This window comes from Papio anubis, chromosome 8 (assembly GCF_008728515.1).
Source record: "Papio anubis isolate 15944 chromosome 8, Panubis1.0, whole genome shotgun sequence".
NCBI lineage: Eukaryota > Metazoa > Chordata > Mammalia > Primates > Cercopithecidae > Papio > Papio anubis.
This window is the reverse complement of record NC_044983.1, coordinates 131,546,027-131,564,525: the sequence shown is the minus strand read 5'-3', so window position 1 is coordinate 131,564,525 and position 18,499 is coordinate 131,546,027. Positions and strand designations below refer to the sequence as shown.

General features: G+C 35.8%; 2 long non-coding RNA genes across 4 annotated transcripts in view; one reads left to right on the top strand and one right to left on the bottom strand.

Moving 5' to 3' along the window:
* LOC110744020 overlaps positions 1-18,499 on the bottom strand; it is a 136,754-nt gene that overhangs the window by 52,603 nt on the left and 65,652 nt on the right. For all 3 annotated transcript variants that reach the window (XR_004185958.1, XR_002524044.2, XR_004185957.1), the window contains 2 exons: positions 8,177-8,294; positions 4,976-5,082 (listed from right to left, as the gene is read on the bottom strand). This is a non-coding gene — a long non-coding RNA (uncharacterized LOC110744020). The remainder of the gene's footprint in view (positions 1-4,975; positions 5,083-8,176; positions 8,295-18,499) is intronic.
* LOC103887166 lies at positions 15,148-18,421 on the top strand. The gene is made up of 2 exons (XR_004185956.1): positions 15,148-15,193; positions 17,844-18,421. It is a non-coding gene; the product is annotated as an uncharacterized LOC103887166 (long non-coding RNA).

Below are 18,499 nucleotides of genomic sequence, written 5' to 3'. Positions count from 1 at the left end.
TCTCTAACTTGTGAAAGGAAAAATAATAACATAGCCCTCAGTGGATATTTTAGAGCACTAATGATACACGTAAAAGTTAAAAATATAGAAGAAGGCAAAAGTATAATAATAGAGTATCAGTAGCTCTATTGTCCAACACTCCTTATAATAAGAATGTGAAGTAATTTTACTGAACACATTTTGAAGATAAAAAATATATAATCCCCAAAATATAAACATTTCTAATATTAAATTTCTAATATTAACATGGGGTCAATTGCATGGTTACAGTTAAATCTCAGGGACTTCCACATCTAGCCATGTAAGAAAAACAGGACAAAAACTTTTCTTTTGGCATGCGTTTCAAGAACACTAGATGCAATATTGTGAGGGGAAATGTGGTCAGACATGGAAAAAGAAAGTTGTTGAAGACTAGATGAAAGTGCGGGACCATTATCCCTAGAGAAGAGAAGTAAACAACGCAAACCCCATAGTCGCCTCACCTTCCTTCCAGGAAGAAATGTTTGGAAAGCAGAGCACGGGGGTCTCACCGAGATGAGTAACAGATCAGAGTGTGGGGAGAAGGATGCTAGTATTCCCGGCACATAAGAGCATTTTAGAAGAAGCTGTATAGATAAAAAGCTCCAGAAATAGACATGAATGTCACCTGAGTCTTTGGCAGGGCATTAAGTTGTCCAGTCGTAGAGTGAGACTTCCTTAAACCTGAGCAAAAGGCACCCCGCAGAGTTATAGGCAGAGCTCCAAAGGGGCATACCTCAAAGAAGAATAAAGTAGGCCTGGAGTAAGGTTCTGCTAGGGGGAAAGAAAAGCTTTAAAAAAGCCAAAAGACTTAAAAAACATTCTGTGGCTAACTTAACTGAACTCCAGAACTGGACTCAATACTCTTTATGTGAAGGCAACAAAACACTGACATTCAGATTTAAAAACTCACAGTGTAAAAGAGCTAGACATAAAAGCTGCAGCAACGTGATTCACACAAAGACAACTCATTTAACAAACACGCATTCAATAATGATAGAGATAATACAATTAGCAGACAAGGTCTACAGAAGAGCTATAAAATGTTTGGCAAGGATTAAAAAAATATTAACACAATGAGGAGAGAAGTGGAGGATCTGAAAAATAATCCCAACAACTTATTAGTTAAAAAATCAGACATAAAACATTCTACAGATGATAGTAATAGTAGATTAGATAATAGCAGAAAATCAGGGAACTTGAAGACACAGGAATAGAAATTACCCAATTGAAGAACAAAGAAGAAAAGTATCTGGAAAAAAATGGATCTTTACTGATGTCAGGGAACTCATTGAGCAGTATTTGGGATCCCAAAATGGAGAGAAAAAAGAAGTGAGGTAAAAAGCCATGAATAAACAATGACCAAAAACATTCCAAATTTCATAAAAACCGCAAACCCACAGATCCAATCATCTCAATGTAGCCTGAACAAAATAAACATTGAAAAATACACCAAAGAACCTTACAATCAAATTGCTGCTGAAAACAATAGATAAAAAAAAATTTTGAAGCAGACAGAGACATTAAAATACATTAGGTGGAAAGGAGAAAATCGAAATTAGTGCTGCATTCTTACTCAAAAAACAATGCAATTTGGTGAACCAGGGAGATGTTAAAAATAATAAATGAATTAGTGATAAGTATAGTAAAAATAATAATAGGAATAATAGCAAACTTAGACACTATAAAAACTATGCCAAAATAATTTTCAGATAAAAGCTTAGAGCATTTATTGGCTACTCGCTTGCACTAGAAAAATATTAAAATAGATTCCTAAGGCAGAAGAAAAATGATACCAAATGGAACTATTATCTATACCAACACAGAAATCATAAGTAGCAAACATGTATGTCAATAGAAGACATGTTTTACTCACTTCAACTTTTTAATTGACAGTATGAATGTTGCATTGACAGGTTATTATATATGTAGAAATGAATATGATAATATTGTAAAAGATGAGAAAAATAAATGAAATTATACTTTTGTATAGTCTAACCCTATATGTAAAATAAAATTGTATTTTTTGAAGGTAGCCTGTGAAGAGTTAAGAAAGCATACTATAAATTTGAGACAACAATTGAAACGTAAAATAAAAAGATGCAGAGCTATTAAGCATGAAAAATCAGTAATATAAAATAATAAAACAAATAAGAAATAAATCTTCCCAAAAGAATTATGGAAATGATAAAAAGGAGAATCAAGGCAAAATTGGCCAAATAAAGAAAAAAAAATTAAGATAAGAGATTTAAACACGAACTTCTCTATAATTACATAAGATGTACATAGTCTAAGTATCTAAATACAAAAATTTAAGAGAAAGATTATGTCAGGCAGGATAAAAGAGTAAAACCAAACTAGAACCTGTCTAAAAAAGTGTGTTTTAAATATAAAGACATAGTTTAAAAGCAAAAGGACAAAATAAGATATTCCATATAAATACTGGCATTACTTTTTCTGTTATTATTGTAAGGCATCCAAATCATACAGGAGGAAATAAAAATGTCTCTGTTTGCAGACAACATGATCTTACATATAAAAAAACTCTAAGGACTCCTTAAAAATACCCTTCTTGGCTGGGTGTGGTGGCTCATGCCTGTAATCCCAGCATTTGGGGAGGTCAAGGTTGGAGGATATGTTAGGCCAGGGGTTCAAACCAGCCTGGGCGACATAGTGAGACCTCTTTTCTACAAAAAAGAAAAAAAAATAACTGGGTATGGTGGCATGCCCCTGTAGTCTCAGCTGTAGTTACTCAGGAGGCTGGGATGGGAAGATTGAGCCTAGGAGGTGGAGGCTGCGGAGAGCCATGATAGCACCAGCGCACTCCAGCCTGGGTGACAGAGTGAAACCCTGTCTCAAACACACACACACACACACACACCCCACTCACTAGAATTAAGACATGAATTCAGTAAAGTTACAGAATACAAAATCAATATATAAAAATCAATTGTGTTTCTATACGCTAACAACAAAGCATCCAGAAAAGAAAATTAAGAAAGCAATCCCATTTACAGTACAATCAAAAAAAGAATACCTAGAAATAACTTAACTAAAGACATGAAAGACTTGTACACTGAACACTACAAAACATTGATTAAGGAAATTAAAGGAGACATAAATAAATAGAAATAAATTTTGTGTTCATAAATTGGAAGACTGATATATTGTAAAAATGTTCATACTTTCCAAAGTAATCGTCAGATTCAACACTATCCCCATCAAAATCCCAATGATGTTTGTTTTATAAAAATAGAAAAAACAATCCTAAAATTTATATGAAAATATAAAAGATCCCAGATAGCCTAAGCAATCTTGAGAAAGAAGAATAAATCTGGAAAAATCACACTTCTTACTTCAAAATACATTACAGAGCTACATTGATTAAGATATTATGGTACTGGCATAAAGACAGGCATATAGACCAAAGGAACAAAGTGGAGAGCCCCAAAACAGCTCCACACATACAAGATCTTTGACATGGTGACAAGAATACCTAATGGAAAAAGGATAGTCTCTTCCACAAATGATGCTGGGAAAACTGGATATTCACTTACAGAAAAAAGAAAAAAGAAAGAAAGAAAAGAAAGAAATTGGACCTCTACCTTAAAGCATACAGAAAAATCAACTAAAATTATATTAAAATTTAAAAAAGACTTAAACATAAGACCTAAAAATGTAAAACTCTTAGAAGAAACAGAAGGAATAGCTTTGTGGCATTGGTCTTTACAATGATTTCTTGAAATTATGCCAAAAGAACAGGCAACCAAATATACACACACACACACACACACACACACACACACACAAGTTGAAATACATCAAACTAAAAACTATCTGCATAGCAAGCAACACAATGAAAAGGCAACCTAGGACATAGAAACCAACATTTGTAAACCATATATTTAATAATTGGTACATTTCCAAAATATATAAGAAACTCCTACATCTTAATAGCAACAATAAAATAAAATAACAACAAAATAAGATAATCTAACTAAGAAATGGGAATAAGACTTAAACTGATGTTTCCCCAAAGAAGATATAGAAAAGCCCAACAGATAAAAGTATTCAATGTCATTAATTATCAAGAAAAGGCAAATTAAAACTGCAATGAGATATCACTTTATGTCTGTTAGAATGGCTATTACAAAACAAAACAAAACAAAAAATATCAAGTGTTAGTGAGGATATGGAAAAATTGGAACCCTGGTACCCATTTGGTAAGAGTGCAGAATGGTGTAGCAGCTGTGGAAAACTGTATGGAGATTACTACAAATAAAAAATAAAAGTAGGACCACCTTGTGATCCAGAAATCTCACTTCTGGGTGTCTAAAAGACTGAAATCGGTATTTGAAGGGATTTCTGTATTTTTGTGATCATTGCAGCACTAATCACAACTGTAAAGACTGTAAAGACATGGATGACACCTAAATGTCCATCTGCAGATGAATGGATAAAAAATAGTATTTCATGGTATATCATGGTTCATCTGTCAATGCACATTTGATGGATATTTATATGTACCATGAAATACTATTCAGCCTTCTTAAAAAGGAAATATTGCCATTTGTAACAACATGGATGAACCTGGAAGGCGTTATACTAAGTGAAATAAGCCAGGCACAAACACTGCATCATTCCCCTTATATGAGGTACCTAAAATAATTTTCCTGGTTGCCAGGAGCTGGGAGGTAGGGAAAATAGGTAGCTGTTCAATGTGTGTAAAGTTTCAGGTATGCTAGATGAATAAGCCCTGGAGATCTTTTGTACAGCACAGTACCTACAGTTAACAATACAGTATTGCACACTTCAAAATCTGTCAAGAGGCTAAATCTCATGTTCAGTGTTCTTACCAAGAAGTGTTCTTACCCAAAAGAAAACAAGACAAAACAAAAAATAAACAAAAACAAAAGGACCGAAGGAAACTTCGGGAGATGTTCAGCATATCGATTACCTTGATTCTGGTGATGGTAACATGAGTGTTTGTGGATGTCCGAAGTCATTCAGTTGAGCACATTAACTGTGTGCAGTTCTTTGTATATCAATGATACCTCAAGAAAGCTGTCAAAAAGAAAACAAGCAAACATAGACTTTAAAAATCAGAGTGACTTTGATACTGAAAATTAAACTAAGCCTGTATTTGATTCAGAATCCAACTGCACCGGAGTGAAGCATCTTCTCAATCGCTTCCCTCTTTCATCTGCATGATTGGCTGTGGACTGAAGTTGGGTCTCTTCTACAGGCAGTCCAGTGAGACAGCACAGGACTCACACTCCCTCTAGAAGAAAGTGCCGCTGCAAAACCTAAGGAGATGGGGGTCTTTCCACCTCAGTCAATTTGGTGATATAATTCCAAATATTTTTCTGTCATTTCTTTTGGAATGTGTGTGTGTGTGTGTGTGTGTGTGTGTGTATTATCCTGAACTATCTCATTAAAAGTGAGCAAGTTTCAACAAGTTCTTAGTCTAATGGTTTGTAATAATCATAATTATCTCTGAGAACCATAACCACATGCAAAGGGGACCAGAATATTCCTGCTTTAATGTGCCTTATTATTATTTTTTTTAATGTAGTTGTCTAACAATGGTGGTATGGAGCCTGAAAAGATAAAACAATAAGAGTTTAACTTAAAGTATTAATATTTCATTTCACCGTTTCCACCTTTTACTGTGGCAATGTGAATGATTCCATGTCTTTTAAATACAGAAATGAGAACAAAAATTGATTTCTCACAAGTTTCAGCTAATCAGGTCTAGTAAAGTTTGAGGATATTTCATTGAATGTATTGTTAAATATGGTAAGTAGCAACTTTACTTACTTACTGTTGCTCGCCAGTTCCTGAAGCAAAGCTGCAAAACCTTATCTGATCCACTTTGTAAAATCTCAGAGGAGCAAGTGGCTACCATGACTCATCAATTTCTTCAGGAAATAATAGGTATCTTAAGCCTAGTTTCAGTATTTAGATTTCACTAAAACTTCAAAAGACAAGAACTTTGCCCTTGATAGTATTTCACAATTCATTGCATGATTTCCTCTCTACTCCTACTCCCTAAACAACATGAAAATAATGGAAAGATGAAGAGGAGGAGCAAATTGAAGTGAATAAATCTCTCTAAAACAACCTTCATCCCCAGTTCAGCCTCAGAAACCAAGCATCTTTTTCTTTTCCTTCTTAGTGTTTCCATCATGTGGCCAACAGGACCCTTTATTGAATATGTACATTTTCCAGCACTTTGACACCAAGAACTTTTGGGTTCTTTCAGAAGCCCAGCTTTAACAAATTAAGATAAAAACATTTAAATTGATATTTTCTACAACTTAAAAAAGGGAAAGGTGAAAGCACCACATAATAAAATAAAAGTAATGTTAGTAATTACTACAGGAACTCTGCAAATACAAAAGCAACAAGCAAATTCAGGAATATATATTTTCATCACAATGTCTATATAGTGGAAAACATCCTAGTTTGGTTCCCAAATGAATCCCTCTTCAGTAATAAAGACTATTGCAAACTAAACCTTCATTATTTACTCATTTAGTCATTAAAGCATGTTAATAAACACATTCAGACATACATATTCATATGTGTATGAATATGAATGTATGTTTTACTAATGATAAATGATAAAGCCATGCAATGTAATAGTTTATGCTTAAACTATGACATAACTGCTTATCTTTTCTTTCACAACTGATATGTTTTAAGTAACTAGGTAAGTTATTTATGGAATCTCCCAACCTCTGATTGTTGACTCATGGTGTCATTTAACTTGGTCCTCTATCCTCCGTATTTCCCATAAGCTAGAGGTCAGGACTAATGTCTCATTAGATTAAGAATGAGCTTTTTGTTGAAGGAAAGAAATATTTCAGGTAATGCAGCACCGCAGGAAGGACATAGCATCAAGTAGTCCCAACAATAGTGATGATGACTGGAAAATCTTGAGCAGAGTAAATATTTTTTCCAAACTTTCTTATGTGCAATCATTTTAAGCATCCACTAATGATTTTTACTTGAATGGTTTCAATAATAATTGTAAAATTATTATTTTTAATTATAACGTTCTTTCTACAGTTATTGACCGACATTCTTGGGTTAAAAAAAAAAGAAAATCACCCTTGTCTCATCAGCTGGGTGTGAACCACAGTTCCTTCTGAAAAAGTCAGAGTATGTATTACTTCTTTCCCTTTAATTAACATTTTTCAGTTTGAGAAGTGGTATATTTGTCACCTCCAAGAGCGGCAATTTGTGATAATTTTTTAATATTACTACAGATTAATTTTTAAAATGTAATTGGTGTATTACAACCCTTCATGGATTAAAAAAATTTTAAACCAAATGCAGTATGTGGATACTGTATGATTCCTAATTTAAAAATAAAGGAACTTTTTAGACACTGGGAGATTTGAATATGAATTAGATTTTAAATAATATTAGTGAATTTCATTATGTTTCTTAGAGGTTACAAGAAAAATGAGATAACTTAGAAAAATGCTTTTAGAAGAGGTATGGTTAAATACTTTAGGCTAAAGTTCCATACTGTTTGATACTTATTTTTAATAGTTCAACAATATGTGTGTGAGAGTGTGTGTGTATCCATGTGAATCGTAATTCAATTTATAGCTAACATGTAGTTCTTTCAATTTTTTGCTGATAATTTTTGCAATAGTTGGCAAGAATCATGAGAATTGATTTTGCCTAATTGAGCTAAATATTCTGGAGCACTTAAATGTGAAACATGTGAGTTACACAAAATAAAATTAAGATCTTCAGAACTGATCATCTCTACTCAGGACTAGTGAGCAAAAATGGCTCTCAATTAGCCACCTAATCCTTTCTGGTATTATAGAGCCTGCATTGCTGGCTTCTTGCCTGTCTGACTTTCATCCTCCCTATGGATTCAAGGAGCAGATTGAAGCATATCCAGAACCAGCTACATAATTTGCAGGGCCCAGTGCAAAATGAAAAGTCAGAGTCCCTCCTTCAAAAAGTATTACAAATTTTGAGACAGCAACAGTAGAGCATTAAGCCAAGTGAAGGGCTCTTCTGAGCTGAGGACCCTGGGTGACTTCACAGACCACTAGTGATAGAGATGGCCCTAGGGCTGCCTCTTATTTGAAACACTCCCCATGCTTGGGCTGATAAAATTCAAGCTTACTTCAATGCTTCATTAAAATGCTGATAGAAGACAATGTGATCCTCCTTGAGAGCAAAATACTGAATTATTTCCTCTTCATGCTTGTACGTTTGGCATTATGTTTTACACTTTGTACGCCCTTAAAGAAAGAACAGAGGAGAAGCTTAGTAAATTTACAAAGGAAGGAGTTTGTCAGGGACCACCACTTAGTATTCATTTCTGACAAATCACTTCAACTCCCATATACTCATATTCTTGACTCCTAAAAATAGATAATATCTCCATTTCACAGAGATTTTATGTGAGAAAATATGAGATAACTCTATTGACTTCTTAGAACTAAAATACTTTATTAATACAACTCACGGTAAATGTATGAATTGCTTGATTGATATACATGGAATCTATATCTACGGTGTCCCAAGTGAGAAGGCAGAAGGAAACATAACCGTGTGACTGGTGGAGATGGCCAAATCCATAACACACATCCTGGGATTCCCTTTCATCGGTGTAACCAAATAATCACAGCAAAATCCAACCCAAATTGTGCTGCCCAGGCTCACACGGAGAAAAACAATACGATTTTTCCTGCAGAAGTAGACAGCAGGAGGCAACGTGACAGAAAAACAACACATTCTCTAGTTACCACTGATTCCTTTGAGTAACTATGAAGTCCTAAGCATGTGATGTAACCTTTCTGAACCTCTTATTCCTCATCCGTACAGTGAGCATAACAGATGATATTGTTCACTATGACCATTAGACACTATACAAGTGCCAAAATATTAGCCTTAGGTTAATGCCATATAAATGGTAGTTTATATAATAATAATAATAACAACAACAGAAACAAAACCAACACCACAACATCTATTACAAGGTTATTTTTCTTTTTTTTCTTTTTCTCTTTTTTTTGAGATAGAGTCCTGCTCTGTCACCAGGCTGGAGTGTAGTGGCGTGATCTCGGCTCACTGCAACCTCTGCCTCCCGGGTTCAGGTGATTCTCCTGCCTCAGCCTCCTTAATAGCTGGGAGTACAGGCACATGCCACCACATCCAGCTAATTTTTGTATTTTTAGTAGAGATGAGGTTTCACCATGTTGGCGAGGATGGTCTCCATCTATTGACTTCATGATCTGCCTACTTTGGCCTCTCAAAGTGCTGGGATTACAGGCCTGAGCCACTGCAGCTGACCGGTTACTTTTCTTTACAATTGCTGTAGTTTAGATATTTGACCGGTTACTTTTCTTTACAATTGCTGTAGTTTAGATATTTGTCGCTCCAAACCTCATGTTGAAATGTAATCCCCATTGTGGGAGGCAGGACCTAATGGGAAGTGTTTGGGTCCTGGGGGCAGATGCCTCAGGAATGGCTTGGTTCCATCCTCAAGGTAATGAGTGAATTATCCCTCTGTTGGTTCCTGTGAGTAAGACCTGGTTGTTGAATGAGCCCGGCACCTGCTCCTTGTTTCCTCTTGTACCATATGATCTCTGAACGTGCTGGGTTCCTTTCCTCCTTCACCTTGAATGGGAGTGGACTGAGGCCCTCGCCAGATGTAGATACCAGTGCTGCTGCATCTTGTGCATGAGGCAAATACACCTCTTTTCTTTATCAACGACCCATCCTCAGGTACTTCTTTATAGCAACACAGACTAAGACAATAGTGAACAGAGAACAAGAGCACTAGACCACATTGTCCACCAGCTCTCACAAGATCAAAACTTTCCCCTTGCTTTCACCTTCTCTTCATGCTTTAAATTTCTCTTAAAACAATTTGGCTAAACAGAATCAATACTTTTCTCGCTTTCTCTTGTCTTATGGGTACCTGTGTTATCCTGTTGGTGGTTAAGGAGCTGAAGTTCCTGGGTCTTATTCGTGATTCCACTAGGTAATGCTTGCTAGAATTCTTGTTAATGTCAGACTTAATTTAGCTCAGTAGTTTCACAGTTCAGACAGTGATTATGGTGGTATTTTTTTATGTTGCAAACCTTAAGTATATCATTTTATACTTTTTAAAGTATCATTTTAAAATTAGTGGTCACCTTATCCATTATGATCTAACGGATAAAGGATACACTCTCTACAGTACATTGGGATATTTTTTCTGCTTAATTTATTCTGGAGAGAATACCACGTTTTCCAAATGCATAGACTAATTTTCATAGAGAACCACATTCAGAGACAAACATTTACTTTCATTCACTTATGCATTAGATTTAGTAATTCATTTATTCCTCAGTAATTCAACAGAGATATATAGACTAGGCATCCAGCACTGTTTTTATGTGTTATTTATACAAATAAAATGAAATTACCTGGCTTTTTCTGTAAGAAGAATCACAGAGTCTAACACAATGTATTCTGAGCACTAATGAAGGGCTTTTTTACAAGTGTAGAGAGATCCAAGAAGGAGGAATGCCTAAGTCTACTTGAGGGCTTCAGGATCCGAGACTTGAAGTCTGAAGAGTTTGCGAAAGGCATAGAACCAAGGAAGAACAATGGCAACACCACAGTATAAGTTATATGCATATAACTATATCAATTAGGTCTGTGCAATAATGTAAAATGCCGTCGCATGCAGTAGTAAGTCCCTTGTGTTGACAGACATTTATACAAAGTCTGTCAATCTAACAAGCATGCTGAAAAAGATAGGGGGTCCATAAAAATCTTAAATCCTGAGATTTCAGACTTGGTTAGATTGGCCTGTAGTACACCCCTGAGTCAGCCTGTTCTCACATTGCTATAAGGTCACACGTGAGACTTAATAATTTAAAAGGAAAGAGCTTTAATTGGCTTATGGTTCTGCAGGCTGTACAGGAAGTATAGTGGCTTCTGCTTTGGGGGAAGTCTCAGGAAGTTTCTAATATGGAGGAAGGCAAAGGATGAGTGAAGCTTCTCACATGGCAGGAGCAGGAATGAGAGAGAGAGAGTGAGGAGGAGGGTGCTACACACTTTTAAACAACCAGATCTCACAAGAACTCACTCACTGTCATGAGGACAGTACCGAGGGGGGTGGTGCTAAACTGTTCATGAGAAACCCACCCCCATGATCCAATTACCTCCCACCAGGTCCCACCTTCAACACTAAGGATTAAAATTTGACATGGGATTTGTGTGGGGACACATATCCAAACTATATTAATACCCAATCATTAGTGGGAGCAAAGCCAAATAATAAACTGCAGTCATGATTGAAGATAGAAAGCTTTGGTTAGGTCTAAAATGTTGCACTGAGAGTCTGAGAAGTGAGGTCAGATGGTGATCAGAAAAATGAGTCACAAAGCCAGAAACCAAAAAATTCCAGAAAGTTCTTAGAGGTCATGGTGAGAAGTTTAAGACAGAAAAAATAGATAATGTGATGACATCAAAAGTCTCAGTTTTATGTGGCATGAATATATTTATTTGGGGATTAACTAGGTTACTAAAAGTCACTGAGAAAAATTATACATCTGTAGTTGGCTTAGCAGAGGTTACAGAGGTGAGCGACTCGGGGATCTGAAATTATGAGCCAGATATGGGTAAAGCAAAGATGATACCCAACACAGATTATCATCATTATTACCATCAAGATACCTCACAGTACAATAATCACTTATGCAAGGTCCCATTAGCATCAGATTCATCCAAATATTTACATAGACCTCTGTAGTTTTATTTTCATCATACTTAATCTTCACTAAAGGTAATTTGTCTTTTCTGATATTTCCGTGGGCCAGCAGAGAAACCTCTAGAGAATCTCTGTTGGTTAGGGTTGTACCCACCGGCACATAACTTACTCATCTGTGCTTTGGAAGGCTGTTCTTAAGTATAAACCTAAAATTCTCCACTATATAAACGTGCGGAAGTTAATTAGCCTCTCGATTCTCTGCCTCCACATCTCTAAATTGGGATGGTTTATTCCTCAGTGAGTGTGAGAATTAAATAAGTTATTGCAAATAAAGTGCTTAGCATGGGGCCTGCCTTAAAGTACATTAAAAACTCGTGAAAGAGAAGCTAATAGCAATCATTGTCTTTCAGAACTTTTCATTAAACGTGTAAACAGAAACACACACACACATACACACATCCCTCTTTCCCAACCCAAAGTCCTTCCGACTTCCCAAATCACATGCCTCTTTCCTTTCAATGAACCCCAAACTCTAGGACAGTAAATCAGCAGATTCAGAAATGAATGAAATTGTACCCCATAAAATTCAGGTGATATTGTCAAAACTGGAAGGCAAAATAATCGTTTTTAAAATATTCAAAGAAATTTTAAAAAAAATGAGTCCACAGGTAAGTAGAGGATATTATTTTTTTAACAAGAACAAAAATATTTCAAAAACGCTTCAAATAAAAATGCTGGAATTGGAAAGTTATAGTCATTGAGATAACAACAACCGTAACAACAGTAATCGTAATCAACAGATGGGTTAAAGAGCAGATGTGAAACACTGCATTAGAAGACGAGTGTGAGGAAATCACCCACAACTCACTATGGCAACAGAGTGAAATAGATAAGAAGGTTTAGATGTTTACCACGGAAAGAAAGGATTAAAAAAACTCTCAAGTTCTGACCCTTTTCCTTCTCTTCTTCCTTTGTGTTCTCATCCTCTTTCTTCGCCATGATCTATTTTCCCATTAACTACTTTTGGCTGAACCTTTATAGCTTGTGAAAAACTTTGAAATGCATTATCTCGTCGTTTCTTCACAGCAAATCTTTGAGGTAATTGGATTTGAAGTTTTAAATTTCCATTGAACAGATAAATTGATTGAGACTCTTGAAGAAGAAAAGAACAAAAAAAAAGTGCTAAGGCCAAACCAACTTTTATATATTCACAACCTAGTAGCATGCATGACTTGGGATAAATCATCCATAGTGTGGGCCAATATGCTTTAAGGCAGTCCCCGTGCTAAGCATTTTATTTTCAATAACTTATTTAATTCTCACACCCACTGAAGAATAAACCATACCAATTTAGAGATGTGGAGGCAGAGGATAGAGAGGCTAATTAACTTCCACACGTTTATATAGTGGAGAAGTTTAGGTTTACACTCAAGAACAGCCTTTCAAAGCACACGTTAGTAAGTTATGTGCCAGTGGGCACATCCCTAACCAACAGAAATTCTCTAGAGTTTTCCCTGCTGGCCCACGGAAATATGAGAAAAGATGAGTTACTTATTTTAGTGAAGATTATAGGATTTTATTTCACCATAATATTTTCATTTACAAGACATATGAACAAGTTTTGGAAAAAGTGTTATTGCTTCCTTGTTCTGAAATCCATTGTCTTACACACATTTCAGCTACATGTAGAGAAGAAGAAACTGGAATACATGTGAACAGAAGGTTCCGATCTGGGGAACATTGAAGTACTCAGGAAAACCTGAGAAAAATCCCTCTTATCCTGGAGTCGAAATTCCTTATAAAAAGGAACACTTAGGGTTATTGCAAAAATCATCTAGACCTAAATTTATAAAGCTAAACTTTATATATGATAACAAAATAGTTGGTGTGAACACATGTGACACTTACGATCATCACAAAAATCATCTAGACCTAAATTTATAGAATCAAACTTTATATATGAGGACAAAATAGTAGGAACGTGCGAACGGTTACTTGGTCAGATCTCAGTGGAGAGCGGACCAGCTGGACACATCTGTGAGTGGCTGGTAGAAACCAGGCTAGCTTCATAAGAAGAAAAAGTGCTTTGTCTCCCTTCTGGCTGGGACGCCCCAAGGCATTAGACTCTATCTGCAGCTGAGCTGTTGCTGGCAAAGCTGGTGCAAACACTATCAGAAGAGCTGTCTTAAAGAAAGCAGGGATGGGGGAAGCTCAGCACCTCAGAGACCCACAGGAATCTGAGGAGACCTTCACATTCATGATGCTTGGATGATGTGTGCCGACCACTGCTGGCAGACGTGGGATATATGCCACTTGGTAAGACATCTCACTCCACCTCCGTATGAGTCGAAGGGTGGTGGGTGATGGCAATGACAGCAAGCTTGTGGGTTAAACACATAAGTGTGGATATAAGTGCATCCTATATTATTAGGCTCAACTATCCATACATTACCCAGACATATTCAACACAAGCCTGGAAACGGAGTGACTGCCCTTGAGCAGTGTAAAGCTTGATCATGTAGGAAATTCCTACATGGGTGGGTATTCCACCATTTTAAGCCTTGGAGTTTTAATCTTAAAACCATATGTCATGAAACAAATGGGTATATGATGTTGCTTCTAGTTTAAACGTATTATGTGTGTAGACCTTACATCATGTGGGAAAATGTATTTCTGTGGTTCTCAAGTAAGAGCCCATAGGGTGGTCATGAAATTATTAAGAGGAATCTTGGACTTAGTTTCAATTGTTTAAAAAGCCAAATTGAATAATGTATTTAACCTTGAAAAAAAATCCCTAAACAAAATGCAAAGTATTTTGTCTTGCCAAGAATTTCCAAGATTTGGTGTAGTAAACTCAGTCATCTTCTGCTGGCCCAGAGATCTGTAAATCACAAATGTGTCTGATAAAAATATGAAATTAAAACATTATTAACTTTCTATTTTGTATTTATTTTAAGTAAATGTAGAACACAGTTACAATAAATATAAGGTGAGTCAGCTACTATTATTGTCCAAATTTTTGAAAACTGTTTTACATTTTAAAATTCAATATTTGTTCCAGTAATCCTATTTCTAAAACTCTATGTAAAGAAAATAATATAAAAGACAAGGCTATATACATTTCGGTCACTTTCATGATCAAGTTCCCTTTAAATTTTGTTCAGTCTGTCTTGCTTTATTTAACAATCTACAACATGGGCTTCATTTATTTATTCATTCCCTTATTCAAACTCATACAGAGGGATGTTCACTCCACTTGAGCACCATACTTGATATCAAGAATGAAAGAGCAAGGCTGGGCACGATGGTTCACGCCTGTTATCCCAGCACTTTGGGAGGCCGAGGCGGGTGGATCGCTTGAGGTCAGGAGTTGGAGACCAGCCTGGGACATGGTGAAACCCCGTCTCTGCTAAAACTACAAAAATTACCCAGGTATGGTGGTGGGTGCCTGTAATCCCAGTTACTCAGGAAGCTGAGGGAGGAGAATCACGTGAACTTGAGAGGTGTAGGTTGCAGTGAGCCACTGAAATCCAGTCTGAGCGGCACAGCAAGACTCCATTTCAGAAAAAAACAACAAATAGAATGAAAGAGCAAAATATATGACCAAGAAGGAACTGGCAAAATAAATTCTGCCACAAGCATATCCTGCAAGGTTGTGCAGAAATTGCAAATGTTAATTAGGAACAGCATGTGGGAATATAGAAAATAGTTCTATTATAATGTTTAAAATTGAAATGTAGATAAAATTGCATGTGCATTATAACTATGTCAAATATGCTATAAAATAAACTGGAAGGAAAACCAAAACATAGATAGCTTTTTTCTTAAATTGATATAGATATTAAAATATATATATAGAATATGTATATGAATATAGAATAAATTGTAAGGAAAAATCCAGATCTGAAAGTTATGATTTTTTATTTGTTTGGATATTAGTAATAGTATTGTTTCTTTTGATTAATGTGAATATCATTATGATTTTTTATTAGTGTGTTGTTTGTCACTAGTGGATATATTTCTCTTGATTTTTAAAATGTTCACAGTTCCCCTTATGTTAGTGTTTTTATAAGTAAAATACTAAAGTAAAAATTGGAACAAAATTTAATTTATAAATAGATTTTATTTAGTAAAAGATTGCAAAATACGGGGACTGTTTGAGAGAAAATAATAGAATCTGTGACGCAGAAAAAGTGGACAAACTATGTTTTCTATCAACCTGAGACCTCTATTAGTGACATAACTTCGTACTTGACAAGAAGCTTCCACATCCGCAGTTTAGCATCACGCATGGCTCAGAGAGGGGGCTCAATATTTGCTAAATGTTTGTTACTGACCTATACTCCTAAAGCCCTCATTATGTGAGACTTGAATCATGAAAGTGAAGAGACTTGCTCAGTCCCACAGCGGGGGCCACAGTGGACACATTGGAAGAAAATGCAATTTCCCATATCCTTCCCCAGCAATGTTTTCATTGCACTAAACTCTCACTTTTTGCAAAGGTATTTTTTCCTGTAGTGACATTATAATTAGGAAATCTTTCAGCCATTTAGAAAGAAAGACCTTCATTAAAGTTTAAAACCCTTCCCCAGGTGAGAACACTCGTAGCTTCAAACCTCATGACTGTTTTTCATTACAAGAAATGCCATTGAAAAATTGACATTCTTTCAGATTATGCCAACAAAAATTGATTTTACATGTATAAAAGTTTATTACCAACTCTTAAAGTTCTACCTCCCTCTGTCACCATGTCTAAGGGAGTTGGCAGGATAACTGTGGATGCAGAAAGGTCAAGATGGAAAGGGATTATAGGAATGAATGGCAGTTCAGCTCTGTCTTTCCTTCTAAAGTAATTAAAAATTAAAATGAGAAACAGGACCCAAAACTGTATCAGCCCCTGACTAGTTCTTTGCTTCTGTTATTATTAACTTTACACACCTGAAGACATGGCCTCATCACCTACTGGCTTGGTCTAATGTGCTCTATGGAACCAATCCTCACCTGAGTTAAGTGTGATCACTTGGGTCATTTCCAGGATCATTCCCTTTAAATTTTGTTCAGTTCATCTTGCTTTATCTAATGATCTACAACATGGGCTTCATTCATTATTCATTTACTTATTTAAACTTATGATGTCCTTCATATATGCCAGACTCTGTGAAAGGAAGCTTCTTGTCAGATCAAGTTTAATGCAGTGTTTCTCAACATCTCATTTTTAAATAGTAATACTTCCCTAAGAGGCAGTTATATATATATTTGTAATTTTTTTCTCTAATCACCCTACCATGTTTATGTACTGGGGCCCTTGAAAGGCCCTTTAGAGGGTCACAGATCATTGTCATAGCTAAGATTTTAAGAATTTTTGCCACAAAGAACTAATTTTCACCGCTAGATGACATCACTCCTGTTGAGAATACACAAGCTAATGACAGAAAGAAAAAAGAATATGTATATATTCAGTAGTTGTCTGACATATGCTTTGGAGAAGGACCACGCAGCTGCTACAGGAGCAGTGAACCGGGGTTATATATCCCAAACTGGAGACATCACAAAAGGATTCTACAGTAGGCGGGAAGGAGTCCTAGAGTGAGTTTGAGTGATGACTGAAAAGGGGTAAAGCAAAGACCAGGGCCAGTGGAAGGTACATCATCGACCTGAAGACAAACGTCCTATGATGGCAAATGTGTTCTCTAAGAGGCTGCCATCAAATTTTTGGCTTTTAAGGCTTGTTTATTTCATTATGCACCACTTGGCTTTATGCTTTGTTAGGAAAAACAAAGCGAAACAAAAACCAACAAAAATTCTGAAAATGTCCAGAATAATTTTCTATATTCTCTCCAGCCTACCTGTTCCAAATTCAATCATGTGTCAATTGAAGTCTACTTTCTCGTTTGCTATTTGTGATTGATTTTGTTCAAGCCATTTGTGGCTTCTGCAGGAAGTCTGTATTCATCCCAAATGATGGTTATTTAAATCTCTGCCTAAAAGTGGCACATGTCACCTTCACTCATGTATCACTGGCCAAGACAAAACACATATTTCCCATGTGGTTCCATCATCTCTCTTTTCTCTTCTTCCGCAGAGATGGCAAAACCTATGTAAGAGCTATCTTTCATCATATGTTCCAGAACACACCATACATATACGGAGTACAGTCAGACAATCCATAACATCCATGAACAAGAATGAGAAATGAACTTTGTTCTGGAATGTCATCAAGATTATGACTCATTTGTTACTGAAGATTAACTTAGCCTACGGTGACTAATACATTCTTTTCTCACTGCTCTGTGTTGGCTAATGCATGTGATCTTTTGAATAGTTAGACCTTAGTCTTTTTATTAATATTTTTATTCAGATTATTCTTCTGTGTGTGGCGTTCTATAATGGCAAAAACCACAATTAATTTTGCACCAACCTTGTATACTAGTTTTTACAGGTACTTAGTACCAGACCTATATATGAAGAATGCTGCAGGTGTGGACTACTGTTGATCGGACATTCTTCTAGTCAATTCATTTCATTTAGAAGGTGATAGAAGAACGTGAATGTCATATCCTTTCTCTATAAGCAGATGTTTAAAATATAAGTTCAAAGGTCATAGTCCGTTGCTCATGTATCAGCTGTCAATTATGTTGAAATAAATCACATTGAAATGAACAATTTATGAAAATCATAGAGTTGATGACTTGAATTAAGACTAAATTTCAAACAGGATCATTGACTTTTTGCAATAAT